At 43.1% G+C, this 21,927-nt stretch overlaps 1 long non-coding RNA gene across 3 annotated transcripts in view; it reads right to left on the minus strand.

The window, feature by feature from the left end:
• The window catches only part of LOC105603384 (uncharacterized), a 29,063-nt gene that overhangs the window by 6,570 nt on the left and 566 nt on the right, over window positions 1-21,927 (minus strand). The window contains exons 3-4 of one of the 3 annotated variants that reach the window (XR_001022472.5): window positions 21,495-21,627; window positions 15,829-20,620 (exon numbers count right to left, since the gene is read on the minus strand). This is a non-coding gene — a long non-coding RNA (uncharacterized LOC105603384). Of the gene's footprint in view, window positions 1-15,828; window positions 21,628-21,927 lie in introns of those variants that run through there. The other 2 variants (XR_003586043.3, XR_009597345.1) reach the window with 2 other exon arrangements.

Here is a 21,927-nt window from a genome sequence, read left to right on the forward strand (position 1 = left end):
TCATTTTCTTTCTTACCCTTGCATTTTACCTGAACCACTCCTTTGATCATGTCCTAGACCTCTTCATGATATGAAACTTCACCCCTCTGTAACCTCAGCACTTTAAATATCTTGCTCTGTGACCTGTCTTTCTAATTTCTTCCTTTTAGAATCCTGATGCTAACAGTCCCTCAGCTCCCACTGTTCACCCCTTTCACTGCTCTTCACTTCCTTCGTGCCTGTTCTTTCTTTATCGTGCTTAAAGTCCATGGTCAATTATGAGAACAGTTCCTCTACATTCTCCTTTAATGGCCTTGCCCTTTTCTGGCTTTGGTATATACTCAGTTGGCAGGACCCCATCTCTGACTAAATGCAGTTCTTTGCCTTCTTTGTGCCAGCATCCATGCTACCAAAAGTGGTCAGGGAAAAGCACATTGTCATGTGGAATTATCCTGCCTGAGGTTCATGATAAGTAACTTCAAGTAGGCCCTTAATGCCTCCTGCATCATCCTGTATCTCCAGGGTTCCCTTCATTTTCCTGGACTGCTGCTCAGTACCTCCTCTCACAAACCTCCCAGGACCTCTTGCCCGGTCGTCACCAGCCTCAGCGGATAGATTCTGCTCTCTGCTGGGATAACTGAGCTCCAGAGAGTGGCTGTGCCTTCAGCCCTGGTGCCAGAATGAGGAGACACAGGTGGGGCCCTCCCTCATCTCTTCCCCTTTCCAACTTGCAACACCTGACCTCCTCCCACCCAGTTCTCATCTTGTCCTAAGGCAGCTCTGTCACGTTCAGCAACCCACTTCTACTTCCTAATTCTTGGTCAGTGTGCAGTTGCAGACAACAGAATCTTTTTGGGTTTTTTCTTTTTTTGGCCACACCATGTGGCTTATAGGATCTTAGTTCCCCAGCCAGGAATTGAACCTGGGCCCACAGCAGTGCAAGTGCAAAGTCCTGTCCACTGGACCATCAGCCAATTCCCCAGAATCTATTTTAACATGTTTAAGCAGAAAGGGATTTGCTACAAACCACTAGGTAGCTTACAGAATTCCCAAAAAGGAACCAAGCTGGGCTCTCACATAGGCAGATGCCCAGAAAAGGGACCAAGGACAGCTCCAAGAGGCTCCAGTGGATACCCAGCAGCTACTGGTGCCTGCTGCTAGACTGGCACCCTCACCTCACTGAAGAGAGGGGCTAGACTTCCAGGAGGCTTGCTACATGTTCCGAGAAAAACCAAGTGCATCCACATCCATTTGAGAAGGATCCTGACTATATGGTCTCATGACCTTTATTTCCATCTTCCAAGTTGTACCTGCTCAGTGGGAATTGGCTGTATGTGTACATCTAAGGAGCAAGGGCTTCTGGGAAATAGTTTTTGAATTCTGCCTCAGAAAGTGAGATTTGTAAGGTGGAGCAGTCCTAAAAAAAAGGGAAAGGATTTTCAAAACAGTTTGGGCAGCTTTTATAAAATATCAAGTATTCATTTCAGGCGTAGAAAATGACCAAAATCTCTGAAGAATACACTATATCCATGGGTAGGGAAGGTCAATATCCAGATTTCAATTTTTGCCAAGTGAATTTTTATGTTAAAAGTAATTTGAATCAAATTTACAAGGGAAGTCGTCTGTGTGTGCATGCACATGTGTACGTGTGGAGCCTCACAAATTGATTCTAGAATTTATAGAGCAAAGGACAAGAATAGCTAAGACATTTTTGAAGAAGTTGGCTGATTTTCTGCTACCAGATAATAAATGTATTGATAATGAAAAACAACAAAACAAAAGCAAAACCAAAGCCGACCTAAACTTAACATACACTGTAATATGATTTATGTGAGTTAAAACATCAGTTATCTTCCCTGGTGGCTCAGAGGTTAAAGCGTCTGCAATAGAGTGTTTAGAAATAGACACATTTTATACACAGTTATACAGATTTATGGGGAAGGCAATGGCAACCCACTCCAGTACTCTTGCCTGGAAAATCCCATGGACGAAGGAGCCTGGTAAGAGTCAGGCACGACTAAGCGACTTTACTTTCACTTTTCACTTTAATGCACTGGAGAAGGAATTGGCAACCCACTCCAGTGTTCTTGCTGGAGAATCCCAGGGACGGGGGAGCCTAGTGGGCTGCTGTCTATGGGGTCGCACAGAGTCGGACACGACTAAAGTGACTTAGCAGCAGCAGCATACACGTTTATACAAAGTACAGGATTAAAAAAAAAAAGTACAGGATTATAGAGAAAATATAGAGTGATCAGCATCAGTGGCACAGGCTGAGAAAATATACTTCCTCTCCTCCTCTTCCTCCTCTATTCTCCTCTTCTTTCATTCTGTCCCACATTCCAGGAACCCAGTCTCAAATGCTGCCCCTCAGTGGCCCAACACTCCCCACCTTTGCCCTGTTTGTTTTCTGAAAGCAATAGTAGATATTTTTTTTCTAAAATATCTTGAATTAAAGATTCTCAAAGTGCTTTACAAAATGTGGTCTTTTTACACCTCTATAAGTAGATCAGTACAAAAAGCTTATTTTATGGCTGTCCAGAAAGAAGTTATATCATTTGCTTTAAGGTAAAAATCATATTGTCTTATTAATTTTTTTAAGATTTGTTTATAGCTGTGCTAGTATGGATGTGAGAATTGGACTGTGAAAAGTTGAGCACCGAAGAATTGATGCTTTTGAACTGTGGTGTTGGAGAAGACTCTTGAGAGTCCCTTGGACTGCAAGGAGATCCATCCAGTCCATTCTAAAGGAGATCGGTCCTGGGTGTTCTTTGGAAGGAATGATGCTAAAGCGGAAACTCCAGTACTTTGGCCACCTCATGCGAAGAGTTGACTCATTGGAAAAGACTCTGATGCTGGGAGGGATTGGGGGCAGGAGGAGAAGGGGACGACCGAGGATAAGATGGCTGGATGGCATCACCGACTCGATGGACGTGAGTTTGAATGAACTCTGGGAGTTGGTGATTGACAGGGAGGCCTGGCATGCTGCAATTCATGGGGTCACAAAGAGTCGGACACGACTGAACGACTGAACTGAACTGAGGTCTTCATTGCTGTACTCTGGCTTTTCTCTAGTTGCAGCGAGTGGAGGCTACTCTGTTGTGGCGCACAGGCTTCTCAGTGCAGCGGCCTCACTGGGGTGGAGCAGGGGCTGTAGGCTCTCAGGCTTCAGTAGCTGCAGCTCGCAGGCTCTAGAGCATTGGCTCTGTAACTGTGACGTGGGGGCTTGGTTGCCATGCGGCATCTATGATCTTCCCAGAGCAGGGATCAAATCTGTGTCCTCTTCATTAGTAGGTAGATGCTTAACCATTGCACCACCAGGGAAGGCCCCAAGTCATATTATCTTAAAAGCTACCTAATATATAAAAGAATAACAGTGAACTTCCTGATGTTCAAGCTAGTTTTCGAAAAGGCAGAGGAACCAGAGATCAAATTGCCAACATCCACTGGATCATGGAAAAAGCAAGAGAGCTCCAGAAAAGCATCTATTTCTGCTTTATTGACTATGCCAAAGCCTTTGACTGTGTGGATCACAATAAACTAGAAAATTCTGAAAGAGATGGGAATACAGACCACCTGACCTGCCTCTTGAGAAATCTGTATGCAGGTCAGGAAGCAACAGTTAGAACTGGACATGGAACAACAGACTGGTTCCAAATAGGAAAAGGAGTACGTCAAGGCTGTATATTGTCACCCTGCTTATTTAACTTATATGCAGAGTACATCATGAGAAACGCTGGACTGGAAGAAACACAAGCTGGAATCAAGATTGCCAGGAGAAATATCAATAACCTCAGATATGCAGATGACACCACCGTTATGGCAGAAAGTGAAGAGGAACTAAAAAGCCTCTTGATGAAAGTGAAAGAGGAGAGTGAAAAAGTTGCCTTAAAGCTCAACATTCAGAAAACAAAGATTATGACATCCGGTCCCATCACTCCATGGGAAATAGATGGGGAAACAGTGGAAACAGTGTCCAACTTTATTTTTTTGGGCTCCAAAATCACTGCAGATGGTGATTGCATTCATAAAATTAAAAGATGCTTACTCCTGGGAAGAAAAGTTATGAACAACCTAGATAGCATATTCAAAAGCAGAGACATTACTTTGCCAACAAAGGTCTGTCTAGTCAAGGCTATGGTTTTTCCAGTGGTCGTGTATGGATGTGAGAGTTGGACTGTGAAGAAAGCTGAGCGCCGAAGAATTGATGCTTTTGAACTGTGGTGTTGGAGAAGACTCTTGAGAGTCCCTTGGACTGCAAGGAGATCCATCCAGTCCATTCTGAAGGAGATCAACCCTGGGATTTCTTTGGAAGGAATGATGCTAAAGCTGAAGCTCCAGTACTTTGGCCACCTCATGCGAAGAGTTGACTCATTGGAAAAGACTTTGATGCTGGGAGGGATTGGGGGCAGGAGAAAAAGAGAACAACCGAGGATGAGATGGCTGTATGGCATCACTGACTCGATGAACGCGAGTCTCAGTGAACTCCAGGAGTTGGTGATGAACAGGGAGGCCTGGCGTGCTGTGATTCATGGGGTCGCAGAGAATCGGACACGACTGAGCAACTGAACTAACTGAACTGATCTTGCTTAAAGAAAATATTTTGAAACTTCTATTACACGAAGCCCAGTTGTAGGGCTGGCTCATCTATTTCTCATAAATGAATCAGTAATGATTGTTATTTCTATCAATTGTTCTCATTTACAGTGTGTGTTATTTGCTCAGTCCTGTTGACTGTTTGTGACCCCACAGGGTGTAACCTGCCAGACTCCTCCGTCCTTGAGATTTTCCAGGCAAGAATACTGGAGTGGGTTTCCATTTCCTTCCCCAGGGGATCTTCCTGACCCAGGGATTGAACCCAGGTCTCCTGCTTTGCAGGCAAACTCTTTAGCGTCTGAGCCACCAGGACTGTTACAGGAAATTTCAGTTGGCCACAATTTTCAATTTACCTCATTACCACATTCTTAAGGACACCTTGAATTGTTTTAGTCATGACCTGTGGCTTATGGGATTTAGTTTCCAAACCTGGGATCGAACCCAGGCCCCTAGCAGTGGAAGTGGAGAGTCCTAACCACTGGACCACCAGGGAATTCCCCTTGGATTTTAATAATGATAAAAACATCTACTTTACTGGCGCTGTTTACCATTTAACATTTAAGCACAATGCACTGAAAGTTAGATTTTTCTGTATCAGGTTTGTATTTTTAAAAACTCCAGAAATGGTAAATGACCTTGCTTCAAGACAGTGACTAGAGACAGAACTGAAGTTTATCAATGCCCACTTTCAGCTGTAATCTTTACTTTGTAAGAAAAGCAGTCTCAGGTATAGCTGTTCTCAGTGTATCAAATAAATACATGGGATAGATGAATTTTTTCCTTGCCCTTGTTTTGCCAGCAATCTTAGCAGTTTACTTATAATTTGTTCTTCAGTGACTATTAGCAAATTGGTTATCTAAGGAATGAGTGAAGTTCATTAGATTCTGTCAGTAAAAGTGCAAATAATGAGTCTCAAATGTATAGGCAGCAAAAATGTGAAGCCAAATTGTGTCTGTTTCTAAGAAGGAGGTTTTCTTCATAGCCACTGTTCTGGGAACAGGGCAGTTTTCTTGTACCTTTTCAGCTCTCTCATTTTCCATAAACAAGACGCCTAATTATTTTTTTTTAATGTTTATTTGACTGCATTCTGTCTTAGTTGAGGCATACTACATCAATCTTCATTGCTTCAAGTGGGATCTTTCACTGTCGTGCACAGAATCTCTACTTGCAGCTGGAGAGCTTAGTTACTCTGAGTCATGTGGGATCACAGCTCCCCAACCAGGGACTGAACCTGTGAACCATTGCAAGACAGATTCTTTACCACTGGACCAGCAGGCAAGTCCTGATGCCTAATTATTTTATGAGCAGTTAAGAAGAGGTGCCTACATTATCTCCACTTTTAATGTCTTGACCATATAAAGTGGCTTTTAATTTTTTTTCTTCTAATTAGAAATACATGCTTTGGAGCAAAAATCTTGCCTAGAAAAATACCTAGGCCTGAATTTCACCACTTTTACTGCTTTGGTGAATTACAGACACGCACACAGTGAATGTGCATGCATCCATGAATTACAGGCATGCATACTCTGTCACAGAGCTCTTTTCAGTTAGCAGGAAACAATGTGTGTGTCCTAGAAACAAATGATCTGTAATATCATGTTCAACAGCTGCGTGATACTGCACTGCACGGATTTCTCTTGTTCCTGGTACTAATATCTTACTATTGAATGTTTAGGATATTTCCATTTTGAATCTCTCTAAATACTTAGATGAACACCTAGTACATATGTGATTGACACAGTTATGATTTATTATTTTTTACCTCATTCCATTTAAAAGGAGTGGAATATTTCTGTTAAACTAAAGGCCTCTTTGATACCCAGCCCAAGCTTGTCCTGCTCACTGCACAACAGGCCAGTAAATTAGGAGATGAGTTGTTGGGGCAAGGAATAATGACTTTAACTGGAAAGGCAGCAGGCCAGGAAGATGGTAGACTAGTGTCTCGTTGCAAAGAACCCTCTTCCTTCCGTCAGAATTTGGGCCTCTGTTACACAGGGAAGGGGGAGGGCTCACTGCAATGCCAATGGGCCAGGGGGACCCGGCCCTATTACACCTTTTGTTCTTCTGTTTCACTCTTATTTTCCCAGAGCTACTCTATAAATAATAAATGACATTGCTTTTCACGTTGAAAAAGTCAGCATCAGTGCTGCTGTCCGAGAGACGCTGGAGGCAGTCATGCCGTGTGCAGCCTTGTGCGGGTTCTCTGTTTGTCTCTGTGGGTTATTAGTCTCTCCCCTGTCACTCAGCAACATGTTCCCTCATGACCATTGTGCTTGAGGTATATTACTAGAGGATTCAGGAAAGTAAGGGAGTAAACCAAAAAGAGAAATATTTAGAGCTCAGGAAATGGAGGATCCAGTATTCACAGAGTAGTGAAGGGATGGGAAAAGAGTTGTACACATGTCCTAGGCAACAGCCCATTTGAATTGAGTAGGACGATGAAATACTGTGGGGGTTAGGCCTCCAGGAAAAAAGGACAATAATATACTAATTCCAGGCACATCATTATGCACTGTCAGAACACCAAAGATAAAAGGACCTAAGCGCTTCTGCGGGTGTGTGGGAGTGGGGAACAGGTCACATGCATCAAGGCAGTGGGGTCGGAGTGGCACGAGACGGCTCAGCGGCATCATGGGGTGCTCCCAGAGAGTGGGCGGCACCTGAAAAGTTCTGAAGAAAATTATTTGCAACCTGGAATTCCATCCCTAGCCAAACTGTCCATCAAAAGTAAATTAATGCAAGTAGAATGCTAAGTGCTAACTATAAATGTACTGAGAGTACTGAAACTAAATCACTTTCTGACCATTATAATCAAGGTTGGTTCAGGTAAGAATCAATGGGTGCTCAGTCTAGGGGGAAATTTAATGAGGATCAGAATATTTGTATAGTCTTCAGTGTTTCCCCATGGAAGCTTATTAGTTGCAAGAGAAATCACAAAGTATCTACAAATTGTACAGCACCTTGACTGTATTAACAAAATTAACACCACCAAAGAGGGGCATTTGGAGACTGTGTCCTTCATACGTGATGGCCTGAGAAAAGCACATCGCTTGTGGGTATCCTAGTAAGGGATGATCATCTCGAATCTAATCACGGGGAATCACCAGGCAAGCCCAGTGTGCTGTATTTCTATTCAAAAAGGTGATTCCGTGTTCTTTTAAAAATGTGTCATAAAAGACAAAGGCTGAGAAGGTATTCCAGGTTAAGTGTGACTGTAGAGATATGAAGCTAAATGCAGTACCTGAGTGGATGGTCTATTGAAGGAAAAATAAACTGCTATAAAGGAGATTATTGCAACATTAAAATATAGACAATAGATTAGACACAAATTGGATCAATATTAAATTTACTAAAGGCTAACAGTATTGTTATTATGTAAGAATATTCTAAGGAAATATACACACAAATATTTATGGATAAAGGGCCATGATGTATGAACATTACTTTTTAAAATTATTTAATTGGAGGCTAATTACTTTACAACATTGTAGTGGTTTTTGCCATACACTGACATGAATCAGCCATGGGTGTACATGTGTCCCCCATCCTGAACCCCCTCCCACCTCCCTCCCCATCCCATCCCTTTGGGTTGCCCCAGTGCACTGGCTTTGAGTGCCCAGTTTCATGCATCAAACTTGGACTGGTGATCAATTTCACATGTGGTAATATACATGTCTCAATGTTATTCTCTCAAATCATCCCACCCTTGCCTTCTCCCAGAAGGCAAAAGTTTGTTATTTATATCTGTGTCTCTTTTGCTGTCTCACATATAGGGTCATCGTTACTATCTTTCTAAATTCCATATATATGCATTAATATACTGTATTGGTCTTTTTCCTTCTGAATTACTTCACTCTGTATAACAGGCTCCAGTTTCATCCACCTCATTAGAACTGATTCAAATGTGTTCTTTTTAATAGCTGAGTAATATTCCATTGTGTATATGTACCACAGCTTTCTTATCCATTTGTCTGCCGATGGACATGTAGGTTGCTTCCATGTCCCAGCTATTGTAAACAGTGCTGCGATGAACACTCGGGTACATGTGTCTCTTTCAATTCTGGTTTCCTTGGTGTATATGCGCAGCAGTGGGATTTCTGGGTCATATGGCAGTTCTATTTCCAGTTTTTAAGGAATCTCCACACTGTATGAACATTACTCTTAAATATTTCAGAGAAAATGATCATCTCCCTCCATCCATCCATGAGAGAGAAAGAGGAGACAGAAAAAGAAAAAGCAGATATTCAAGAGTATGGAACAAAATGCTAGTAACAGGTGAATGTGCATGAAAGGTAACACAAGTTTCATGTAACTATTCTTAGAACTATTCTATAAGTTGGAAATATAAAAAAAGTAATATAAACATGTTTTCAGACATCCAAGGACCAAATAGTTTAACTATCATGTTAAAAGATGTGCTTCAGAAAAATAAGGAAGCAATGTAGAAAAAAGCTACAGATGATCTAGGAAATTGGAAATCCAGCACAGGAGAAGGAGAAAAGGAAGCCCCAGGAAGGCAACAGCAATCAGTCCAGATTGGAACAGAAGGATGAAGCATGGCGGGAGAGAGATCTGAAAGAAAAAACAAAAACAAATGGGACTGATAGATTACTTGAGATTACTTGGAAGTGTTTGAGTGTTCAGAAAATTATTGTTTCTCAAATCTGTAGGAAAATTTGGAAAAAAAATAAGGGGCAATACAAAACAAAGCAAATTTCAAAAGAAAAAAAAAAATCCAGGCAACTATGAAGTACAGGAAAAGCCAAAAATTTAAGAAAGAAAGAAAAGGTAATCATAAAACACACCATGACTTACCAGGTATTTAGTCATGATAAGTACACATTGCATTTTTATAATCAAAATTTGTGATATATTGGGAGAGTGATAGAGTATAGTGAGATGTAAAAAATTACATCCTCAATGATCACCATCAGAACTCAACAGATTATAAGACAACCCTGTGAAGAGCAATGTAAACGTACGTGGCAGCTGCTGTTGTTTGCCCACAAAACAGCCAATCCATTTGTTCCTCCTGGATTTTGCTCAGCATTTCCCTCCTTCCACTGGCCACGTGTAGCAGGGGCATCCCCAGAGGGGAAATGCTGCTTGGTCCAAGTTGATCATGCTGGGCCTATACCCCTCTTTTTACCAGCCAGGGCATGGCGGTGTGCTGTAGTTCTAGCTGATGACACACTAGGGAGGGCTTTTCAGGGGTTTCAAGGAGTACATTTTACAATCTTAACGAAAGACACACATAGCAAGTGGCCTTTAGGCACTGTCATTTCTGGATGTGGTGTTCAGAGCTCCTGAGGCATCGTGTGAGCCCCATTCACAGCACCTTCTCTGTGGTGCTCCTCATCAGGAGAAGCTGTGCTGTGGAAGACAGCACAACTGTCTTCCTTCTGGGTTTCCGTCCCAACCAGAAAAGCACAAAGCCTACACTGCATCTTCTCTCCGTCTAGTTAATGCCCTCCTCATTTGACTTTCTACCCACTTTGAAACCCAGGTACGTTATGGAGACATTGACAAACAAGCTGGCAGAGACCTTCAGGGAACACCAGCCGACCCAAATTGAAAAGGCTGTTTTTTAGACTCGATACCATTCAATGCAGGAGGGCCCCCAAGTGGTATATTAATAGCAAATGCCTATTTTAAAAGAATTTTTTTAGCTTCAAAGAGATTTTTATAATGATAAGATAATTATATCACTGCTGTGCTGTGCTGTGTTCAACTCTTTGCAGCCCCAAGGACTGTAGCCCACCAGGCTCCTCTGTCCATGGAATTCTCCAGGCAAGAATACTGGAGTGGGTTGCCATTTCCTCCTCTGGGAGTCTTCCCAATCCAGAGATCTAACCCGAGTCTCTTGAGTCTCCTGTGGTGCAGGTGGGTTCTTTATCACCAAGCCTCCTGGGAAACCCATCTGTATCATTAGTAGTTCCTTTTAATTTCTTGGGCAAAATTTAGTGGGTGAAGAATCAAGATAAACTTATATTTCCCCTTGGAGGTACTTCACATGGGTAAATGAGGCCACATATTTGAAGGTTAAGGCCTGGCTCTCAGCAAAGAGCCCATGGATGGGTCTGTCTAGCAAGGCCATTGCTGGTATACAGACAACTGGAGGTCCATGAAGTGAAGTGAAGAAGTGAAGTAAAGTTGCTCAGTCGTGTCCGACTCTTTGCAACCCCATGGACTGTAGCCTACCATGCTCCTTCGTCTGTGGGATTCTCCAGGCAAGAGTACTGGAGTGGGTTGCCATTTCCTTCTCCAGTGGATCTTCCCAACTCAGGGATCGAACCCGGGTCTCCCGCATTGCAGGCAGATGCTTTACCATCTGAGCCACCAGGGAAGGTCCATAGCTTAGGTTAAATATGCTCATTGGTCCATCTTATTGGGAGAATATCAGTTCAGTTCAGTTGCTCAGTCGTGTCTCTTTGTGACGCCATGGACTGCAGCACACCAGGCCTCCCTGTCCATCACCAACTCCCGGAGTTTACACAAACTAATGTCCATTGAGTTAGTGATGCCATCCAACCATCTCATCCTGTCGTCCCCTTCTCCTCCTGCCTTCAATCTTTCCCAGCATCAGGGTCTTTTCAAATGAGTCAGTTCTTCCCATCAGGTGGTCAAAATATTGCAGTTTCAGCTTCAGCATCAGTCCTCCCGATGAATGTTCAGGACTGATTTCATTTAGGATGGACTGGTTGGATATCCCTGCTGTCCAAGGGACTCTCAAGAATTTGCTCCAACACCACAGTTCAAAAACATCAATTCTTTGGTGCTCAGCTTTCTATATAGTCCAGCTCTCACATCCATACATGACTACTGGAAAAGCCATAGCTTTGACTATATGGACCTTGTCGGCAAAGTGATGTCTCTGCTTTTTAATACACTGTATAGGTTTGTCATAGTTTTTCTTCCAAGGAGCAAGTATCTTTTAATTTCATGGCTGCAGTTACTATCTGCAATGATTCTGGAGCCCAAGAAAATAAAGTCTGTCACTGTTTGCATTTTTTGCCCATTTATTTGCCATGAAGTGATCTGTGGTAGTTAAGTTCCATAAAGTCACTGTGAACACTGAATTAGCAAATATAGAAGAACCCTTTCTCTCAGGGGAAATATAGGAGTAGGTTTCTGTGAGACTCTGGCTATAGTTTCGTCAGCTAATAAAAACATGACCTTATTTTATGTGTGTTTTATTTTAAAGACAAGTTATTTAATATACATCATTGATTCATTAGCACTGAACTCATGGCCAACAGTATCATAACTCATGCCTGAATGAAGTTTATCTAACAGATGTATTTTCTCCATAAGGCGCATCACAGCCTTCTTCCTTTTAAGAACACTGGATTGCATTTCAGGACATAACTCCGGAGCCATCCTAAGTGGTGAAATTACTAACAAAAAGTGGTACAAAAGTGTGAACAGAGTGACATTAAATAGACTACAGAAAGGGCATTTGTGTATAGCCTGAAGGATGAATCAAGAAGGCAGAGTCCCCTTGATCAGCCTCATGTAGGAATATGCAGGGTGGGTGACTCAAGGCTTTTGCCATTCTTCACACGTCTGTGAATGACCACAAAAACACTGAGGGTATTGATTTTGGGGTTACTAGTCAATTTTGTGAGTACAGAGATCCACAAATAGAGAACCTGTGAATATTAAGGATTGGCTGCATGCATCTCTTAAATATAAGAATTATTTTAAAAACATAGCTTCAATTACCATTTTTGCTCCTAGATTCCTTAACATTATGGACTAGCCATCAAAATTCACATTTTCCCAACTGTCTTATTAAAGCATCATTATGAATCTGTGGATTTAATCATAGCTGGCATGTTTGAATTCATTTGCAAAGATTATCATGATTCATTTTATTATTTATCCTCAATATTATTACCCATGCTCAGACTGTCCTGTCTTTGGCCACTGGGAGTTCTGTTTGTCCAGGCAGCACTGGTTCCTTTTCATGAGAAACGGTCTGTAGAGACCCTGCTCCGGGTGCTCACTGCTGTCAGCACTGTCAGTTTCCAGTGGACAGAACTGGGAAACACAGGAAGTACCTGTCTGTCTGTGTATCTCTCTACCTATCTAGCTAGTTGTCTAATCAGTCATGAAATACATCATGATTTGAACCTATGCTTCCTTTTAAGGTTCTGGATTATATGATTTTTACTCAGTTCTTCTAATACTTGTATTTCCTCTTCCCACACCCAGAATCTTTGTTCTCAGAAACATGAATGATAAAATATCATGTAATTTTTCAGTAGTTTTATCTGACATTGCATTACCCATATGACAGGTCTAAAATAGCAGAACCAGAGTAATATCATTACTGAAATCAGTTACTCTGTTGCTGTTTTTTAAAATTGGAGGATAACTGCTTTACAATATTGTGTTGGTCTCTGCCGTACATGAACATGAATCAGCCACAGGTGTACACATGTCCCCTCTTTCTTGAACCTTCCTCCCACCTCCCACTCCATCCCATCCTTCTAGGTTGTCACAGAGCGCCTGATGTGAGCTCCCTGCATCGTACCCCAAATTCCCACGGGCTCCGTTTTACATATGGTCATGTATATGTTTCCATGCTGCTCTCTCAACTCGTCCCTCTCCTTCCCGCACCATGTCCACATTCTGTTCTCTGTCTGTGTCTCCACTGCTGGCCTGCAAATAGGCTCATCAGTACCATCTACAGTCCTTTCCCACTGGGGGAGTGCATCCCACTGGGGGAGCACAAATTCTTATAGCTTCTCTTTGTGTAGTTTTGCTACCAAAATGGATACACAGTTAGGTTCATTTATTTATTTTTTTATATTTTGGGATTAATATTTTAAAATTTAATGTTGTCTTAATAGATGTAAAAGAATTTTATCCTATAGAGAATCCTTAAAACCTATTTGTGGTTTATTTGTCCACGAAAAAAATAGAATTATATCTGTATATCTTTATATCCTTTATTCTAGAAATAGTAGTATACACATTTTTCTGCACTTAAGAAAAACCACTTTAACAATGTATCTTGGAAATTACTCCATAGTAGATGGAGATACTCATAATTACAATATAGTTATATACTACTCTGTCATAAGGATATGCATAATTTATTCAACCAGTCCCAGATTGTGGCATTTTAGTTGTTTTCTCTCTTAGCTATTATAGAGTGTCCTTATACACCTCTCTCTTTTTAAAGAAAGATTTATCTATTTATGACTGCAATGTGATTTTTAAAGATTCATTTATTTACGGCTGTGCTGGGTCTTTGTTGCTGCGCGTGGGCTTTCTCTAGTTGCAGTGAGCAGAGGCTACTCTTTAGTTATGGTGTCCAGACTTCTCATTGCAGTGGTTTCTCCTGTTGCAGAGCATGGGCTCTAGGGACCGTGGGCTTCAGTAATTGCAGCTCACGGCTCTAGAGCACTGGTTCAGTAGCTGTGATACACAGGCTTAGATGTCCCTTGGCATGTGGGATCCTCCTGGACTAGGGATCAAACCCATGTCACCTGCATTGGTAGGCAGATGCTTTACCTCTGAGCCACCAGGGAAGCTCCATATATCTCTTTTATATTTGCCAGTATATATTTGAAATAGATTACAAGAAGTATGATTACTGAATCAAAGGGTAAAAGAATATATAATTTTGCTAAATATCTTCAGGAGAAGGCAATGGCACCCCACTCCAGTACTCTTTGCCTGGAAAATCCCATGGATGGAGAAGCCTGGTAGGCTACAGTCCATGGGGTCGCTGAGGGTCAGACACGACTGAGCGACTTCACTGACTTTTCACTTTCGTGCATTGGAGAAGGAAATGGCAACCCATTCCAGTGTTCTTGCCTGGAGAATCCCAGGGACTGGGGAGCCTGGTGGGCTGCCATCTATGGGGTCGCACAGAGTCGGACACGACTGAAGTGACTTAGCAACTTAGCAAATATCTTCAAATTCTCTTCCGTACAGGTTATTCTATTTGCATTCCTTCTGTGTGCAGCCTGTGTGTTCAGTCACTTTGTCTCCGACTCTTTGCCACCCTAGGGACCGTAGTCCACCAGGTTGAGTCTCTGGGATTCTCCAGGCAAAAACACTGGCATGGGCTGCCATGCCCTCCTCCAGGGGATCTTCCTGACCCAGGAATCAAACTGGTGTCTCCTGCATTGCAGGCAGATTCCTTACCCACTGAATCACCTGGGAAACCCCTGTATTCCTTCTAGCAATATGTAAGGTACTGGTTCTTCCAAAGCCTCATCAACAGAGTGTACTGTTGAACTTTTTGAGTTTTGCTCATCTTTTGGAGAAGTGAGAAACTGTATCTCAGTATAATTTGCATTTCTGTTATTATTCCCCAACTTTTTGGAGGAAAATACAATGTATTGGTAACATATAAAATAATATATTTCATAGAAACCCTAATCTCCTTCTTTCTTAAAAAGTTAATGTAGCTGCACCAAATCAACATTTCCAGCTGGGGTGACTGGTGGGGACTGAGTCCAGCTGTCCACGTTAGATGGGCGTGTGGTTCCTGGTTTAATACAAACTCCACTCTGCCCTCACTGGATTATAGAACCTACCTTTCCCTGTCAGTGTTCGATCTGCAGCCCATCCCTTGACTTGAAAAGTAGGTCTAACAGCTATCTGTTGCCAGAAAATGCAGCACCACGAGCATCACAGTCACAGAACCGCGGTGGCCTCTATCACACTGAGCGTTTGTTGCCCTGCCTCTGGGGTGGCTGTGCTGACGGTAGCTGGGCTCACTCACATGTCTGAGGCTTTGGTTAGTTGTCAGCTGATGTAGATGAGCTTTGACTGGTTATAGAGCCACACACAGAGTGTGATCCCGTACATGTGAAGCGTAGCGTGTACTGGGTGGTGCGCTCTTTGTCCAGATGCCACTCATGCAGGAGCCCTCACTGCTAGGTTTATGGGGGGCTGCGTCCCCCTTAGAGCCACGTGCCTCGTCCCCTGACGACCCACCCCCAGCGCTCTAGCCTCAGACGTCTGCTCGCGGTCAGTAAGGACTTTTGCTTCTACCAGGTCCTTTGGCTCTGTCAGAGACGGGAACGTGTTCTCGTCCGCTGAACCATGTGGTAGGGCAGAGGGATGGCAGTAGCAATGCTGAGCTGACGAGAAGGCTGAGCTCCTGGGGAGAGGGATTCCTGTCAGCTGACCGCGTCTGGACTCAGACTGCAGCTCTTCCCTGGGTCTCCAGCCTGCGGGCCCGCCCTGCAGATTCTGGACTTTCCAAGCCTCCACAATTGCACGAACCAATTTCTTTCTTTTTTATTATTGGAATGTAATTGCTTTACAATGTTAATGTTGTGTTAGTTCCTGCTGAACAATGACGTGAATCAGCCATATGTATACATACATCCCTCCCCACCACCCACATCCCACCCCTTTAGGGCATCACAGAGCACTGAGCTGAGCTTCCTGTGCTTTATATTAATAGCAAGCTCCCACTAGCTATTTATTTTACACATGGTAGTGTATATATATGTCAATCCTAATCTCTCAATTCATCTCAGCCACCCGCGCCCCGTGTCCAAGTGTCTGTTCTCTACGTCTGCATCTCTATTCCTGCCTTGAAAATAAGGTAATCTGTACCATGTTTTTAGATTCCACATAAAAGCAATAATATGCAATATTTGTTTTTCTCTTTCTGACTTACTTCACTCTGTATGACTGACCCTAGGTTCATCCACACATCTACAAATGACCTTATTTCATTCCTTTCAGTGGCTGTGTAATATTCCATTGGCTTCCCTGGTAGCTCAGCTGGTAAAGAATCTGCCTGCAGTGTGGGACATCTGGGTTCAATCCCTGGGTTGGGAAGACCCCTGGAGAAGGGAACAGCTACCCACTCCAGTATTCTGGCCTGGAGAATTCCACAGACTGTACAGTCCATGGGGCTGCAAAGAATCACACATGACTGAGCAACTTTCACACACACACACGCATGAGTTTCTTTAAAACTTTTTCAAGGTGTAGTTTTATTTACTCTTGGCTGCACTGCCCTCTGTTGCTAGCTGTGGCTAACAGGGGCTACTATTTGTTGCGGTGAGGGGGCTCTCACTGCTGTGGCTTCTCTTGTGGAGCACGGGCTCCAGGTGTGAGGACGGACTTCTGAAACGGTGGTGCACAGGCTTAGTTGCTCTGCAGCATGCAAAATGTTCCCAGACCAGGGACTGAACCTGTGTCCCCTGGATTGGCAGGCACATTGTTATACACTGGGCCACTGGGGAAGTCCCTGCATGAGCTAATTTCTTAGTCTCTCTGTACACACACACCCTGATGGTTCTGTTTCTCTAATACAGAATGTTAGTGAAGGAAGGGCTTCAGCCTGCATTGTTGCTTGTTTCCTTCTAAGGCCGTTTAAGAACAAATATGCTTCACCATGGTGAGAATTCATTTCCTTCAGTTTTACACAAACAGATGACTATTCCTCACATAAACAAAATGCTGCCTTCATTTCTTGTCTATTGTAACTCTATTCTTAGGATTCCATCCCTTCTCATTCCGTGTTGCACTCTGGAGATTTCTGGAATTAACTGACAATGTGTGGTCTCAGCGCCAGATAAGTGTTCTGTAATCCCTAGGTTTTTCTCCTGGTGGGTTGAATGGGGTGGTGAGAGAGTAGGATTGATGTAAAAGAGGTCTTTTCACCCTGCCACAAACCTTTAGAGGCTCTTTGTAGTTATACCCCTCAAAGATTTAGACCTTCCCTAAGCTCTGTTTATTTTCAGAAACTGTCCTGGGTTCCAAGGCAGGTTCCATTCAGGCCAAACCCAATACAAAGGATGGTGCAGTCATAAGACTACATTGAACCATTTTGTCTCATTGAACTTACTAGAATTTGGTTACTTATTTTTGGCTGTGTGGCATGTAGGATCTTAGTTCCCTTTCAAGGATTGAACCCACCCCCTGTGCATTGGAAACCCAGAGTTTTAACCACTGGACCACCAGGGAAATCCCATTGAACCTAGGAGGATTTATACTCAAGTCTCTGAGTCTTAAAATTGGGAGGCTCTGGGTGTCTTGGATATTCCGAGTTTTGTACAAATGGCACCACTGACACACGGGCCTCCAGGATCCCTGAGCACACACGAGAAAGATCTCAGTAGCCAGACTCGGAAAAGGAGAGGACGAGAGGGCACAGCAGGCAAGCTAGACTCTGCGTTCAGCGGCACAGGCTGGGCTGCTCCTCCTCCTATCGCATTATTCTGCAGATATTCCACAGAATGTTTGTTCTAAACGTCCTCTGATTTGGTAGAGGCATCTTGGCATCACGGGGAACTGGCATCTGGGAAGTACTGAAGGTGCTTTGCAGTGGGGGCTGATTTCTTAAATGCTCATAAATTCTGCATGCTGTGCATACAACCAAACACATCACAAGCACACGCTCTGAAAACCCTCTTATGAATTCTTTTCAATCTGTGCCTGTGCAGAGAACACAGGCGTCATCTGAAAAATAATCACATGGCCTCCCAAACCCACAGTGGGATGAACGAGGGACTGAATGGGCTTGACTCCTCATATCTGGAACCTCAATCCCCAGGTTCCAACATTAAAACTCACTAGTGGCGGTGGAACCCACTCCAGTGTTCTTGCCTGGAGAATCCCAGGGATGGCGGAGCCTGGTGGGCAGCCGGCTCTGAGGTTGCACAGAGTCGGACACAACTGAAGTGACTTAGCAGCAGCAGCAGCAGTGGGGGTGGAGGGATGAAGGGAAGAAGGGGAAAGACTGATGTGAAGAAGGTGAGGAAATATATCTACCACAGCATAGAGGTTTTTGAGTCAAATATATCTGGGTTCAAATCCAATTCCTACTGCTTACCAGCTGCATGACCAGAGGCAAGTCACCCAAAGCCCTGAGCCTTAGCTCCCTTACGTGTACAAAGAGGGTAAGAGCTAACTACCTTGGAGAGTTGCTGGCAGGCTAAGATCATGATTGTGAAGAACACGGCACACAGTGGGTCTTCAGGAATGCTAGCTTCCTGACAGCTTTTCTTAGATGAGCGCTCGGAGAAGTCAGTGCCAGACTCAGGCCTGACTTGGCTTCCCCTTTGACAAGCAGTTATGGCAGGTGTGGATGTGTGTCCACCCAGGTGGGGTGTGTTTGAGGAAACGTGGTTTGAGGTGAGATGAGATTATCCCAGCAGAAAATACCTTTGTCTACAGAGAGGACATAATTTTCAGAAGATCCATTTAATTGCATGAAGTGGAAGCACCTGTAAGTACAATTTTCTGGGGGCTATAAAACCACATCAGTTTCTAAAGACAAAGTCTACCTACAGGTAGGTCTCCTGTGCAAATTATTCACACTTGTCTTTGGGGGCCGTGTGCCAGGAGCCAGAGTGAGGAACTCTGCCCATGGCAAAGGTCATGAGGAAGGAGGCTTGGCATACGCAAAGGCGTGATCAAGCCTCAGGAAACCCCGTTCCCGAGCATCTAACCCCAAAACCAGAGTCTGTTTTATGCTCTCACCTACACCTCTGACTTTACGGGGGCTCTCCCCCATAACCGTTTCTCTCGGAGAAGGAGTAAACGCGCAGCTCCAAGGCAATAAAAATTCCTGGGCGTGACAAGAGTGTTTCAGCTTACGGACTCCTCTGAAGGTTATCTAGCCCGCCTGTATAGGTCGTCCGGCCACATGTGATTGTTTACAGCCTCCCAATCTGAGAGGCACGAGATGTTTTAGACTTACTAAAGGCAAATTCTTTTGGGGAGTTAGAAATTATTAGTATAATGGGTTGGTTAGGAATTATATTGGTGAAGGGTTTTTCATTTGTTGTGTCAATAATTGCTGCTAATTCCCTGCTCTGGGTGGACAAGGATGTCTCAGGTCAAACCTCTCTGCTGACAGACTAGCTTGTGTGACAGGATTATCCATATTCCTGCCACTATGCACATGATTGTTTACTACCTCTTAACCATAAACAACACAGAGAGTTTTGGAGTATTTTGAGAGTCTTAATTAGCATAGGGCTTTTTCTTCTTATTGAGTCAATGATTGCCATCAGGCCTCCATATCCTTAGGCACCTGGGAATATATTAATCAATGTATTTGGAATATAGCAAAGGAAATATAGTAGTTTGATGTTAGCAATACTAGACTTTTTGAGTTAATGAATTTTCTCTTTTGTAATAGACCACTGTACTTTGTTATAAATCACTGTGTCCTTGCTATGTAAAAATGTAACTTTATCATATCTTAAGACTAAATAGATCTTAAGGGGAGCATTGGTGAAAGGATTTTCATTTGTTGGGCTGATGTTTACTGCTAAATCTCCATGTTCCCTACCCTTATAATGAATATGACTAGCATATAGGAAGAATTAAGTATTAACCTTTAAGCATATAGGAGAAATAAGTATTAACCTTTAAGATGAATCATGTTAACCTTGGGTTAAATAAATTCCTTTCTTGATTGTAACTCACTACACCCTCACCCTATAGGAATGTAACTTTATTTGGAGGGTGGTGCCTGGTTTAAGAAAAAACACCCTTGGAAAAAATAAGTTTTTTGGTTATCAGAAAGAAAGGATCATAAAATGTCAGCAGGTCTCACTCATGGCCACAAGATGATGTACCTTTTTTATACATTTATGTGAAGCACCTGATTTTGATAAAGGTCAGGACTGCTGACTCCCGTGTGACTCTGTATTCATCCCTATGTGTAACAAAAGGTATATAAAAGCAAACCCAAGCATAAAGACATCGGATCAGTTTCCGGAAAGACTGATTCCCCCATGTCGCTTCTTTCTTGCTCCCGTTTTTCTGGCTGAATTCCCATCTGGAGCATGGATGCTATTCCACGTAATCCAAGTTATTCAGCCTCTTTTTCTCCACTGATCTTCCTACTACACTATCCATTTCTAATCTCTCTATATCTGTGATTAAATATGCATTTTTCCAAAGACGCCGACCCCGTCCCCACCTTTGAATCACCCTGGATCCACCAGGTCTGGACCCCGGCAGCTGTGGAATTTAGAAGATCTTGGAAGACGCTGTTGGGATAGTAGATGAGTAGAGCATGAATCCAGGCGGGACAGGAGGAGGACTGCAAATACCATGATATTAGGCAGTTCAGACAATTGCTGGGGAAACACAGGAGGACTGAGGAGTGCAGTAGAGGCAGTGGGCTGTGGAGGCAGGGAATTCTCTGTAATGTTTCCATGGTATTTAAAATGCTTTTCAGCTCCCAGGAGAAACTGTACAGATGTTGGTTAATAAGCTTTTCTAGCTCCGTGGGCTCTTATTACATCTAAACTTCTTTAGGTTCAGTATTCTCACTTGTAAAATGGGGAATGTAACTACCTACGTAAAAAATGAAGATGAAAAGCAATGATGCTTATAAAGCCTTAGCACACCTTCTAGCACATATTAAGGTCTCATAAATCTTAGTTAGGATACAAAGACCTTTTAAAGTGACTAGTGTAACATAACAATGAATATGAATTGACTGCAACAAATTTATACATTTTAAAAGATATTAGTTTTTCCTTTTGGATTGCTGTTGCTATCTAGCTGTTTCTGTTTGGTTTCAGTATTTATTTATATGTGTAATTACAAAAGGGAGCTGGGCTGGAGCAATGTGAAGCAGATGCTTAACTGCAGGAGAATTTGAGTATACAGTGTGTGAAAGGCCCCCCTCATAGGGCTTCCTAGGTGGCAGTAGTGGTAAAGAATCTGCCTGCCAGTGCAGGAGACATAAGAGACATGGGTTTGATCCCTGCGTTGGGAAGATTCCCTGGAGGAGGAAATGGCAACCCACTCCAGTACTCTTGCCTGGAAAATCCCATGGACAGAGGAGACTGGCCGGCTACAGTCCATGGGGTCGCAAAGAGTCAGACATGACTGAGTAACTGACCACTAAAGGTTCCATCATAGGGCATTTGAAACAGCAAAGGAAAAGTCCCTGGATAGCACAGTACCTGCGGCCACAGGAGAGAAGCCATTCCTGGTTCAGTTACTATCCTGGACCCCTGTCATATAGTCGCACGAAGTGAAGATGCCTTTGTAATGAAAACCTTTCTGGATAGAGGTGCTGAATTTCTCAAGTTGGGCCTGGAACACACATACAGGTATACGGTGGGAAAGGGCTCTAAGAATAAATGCTAATAGCTGTTTTCCTAAACTGTCACAGGTTGGAGCCCCAGCAGGGCTTGTATCTCTAAAAACAACAGTTACAAAACAGAACAGACTCACAAGCACTTATTTCGTGCCAGACACCACCATAAACACTGTGCCAATCTGTGAATTCATTTAATTATTAAACTTCAACAGCCCTTTGTTGTGGTTACCACCATCATACCCATATAACAGACAATGAAACAGGCAAAGCAACTTGCTGCTGATCCCCAGTTA

This window comes from Ovis aries, chromosome 19 (genome assembly GCF_016772045.2).
Source record: "Ovis aries strain OAR_USU_Benz2616 breed Rambouillet chromosome 19, ARS-UI_Ramb_v3.0, whole genome shotgun sequence".
In the NCBI taxonomy this organism is placed as follows: domain Eukaryota; kingdom Metazoa; phylum Chordata; class Mammalia; order Artiodactyla; family Bovidae; genus Ovis; species Ovis aries.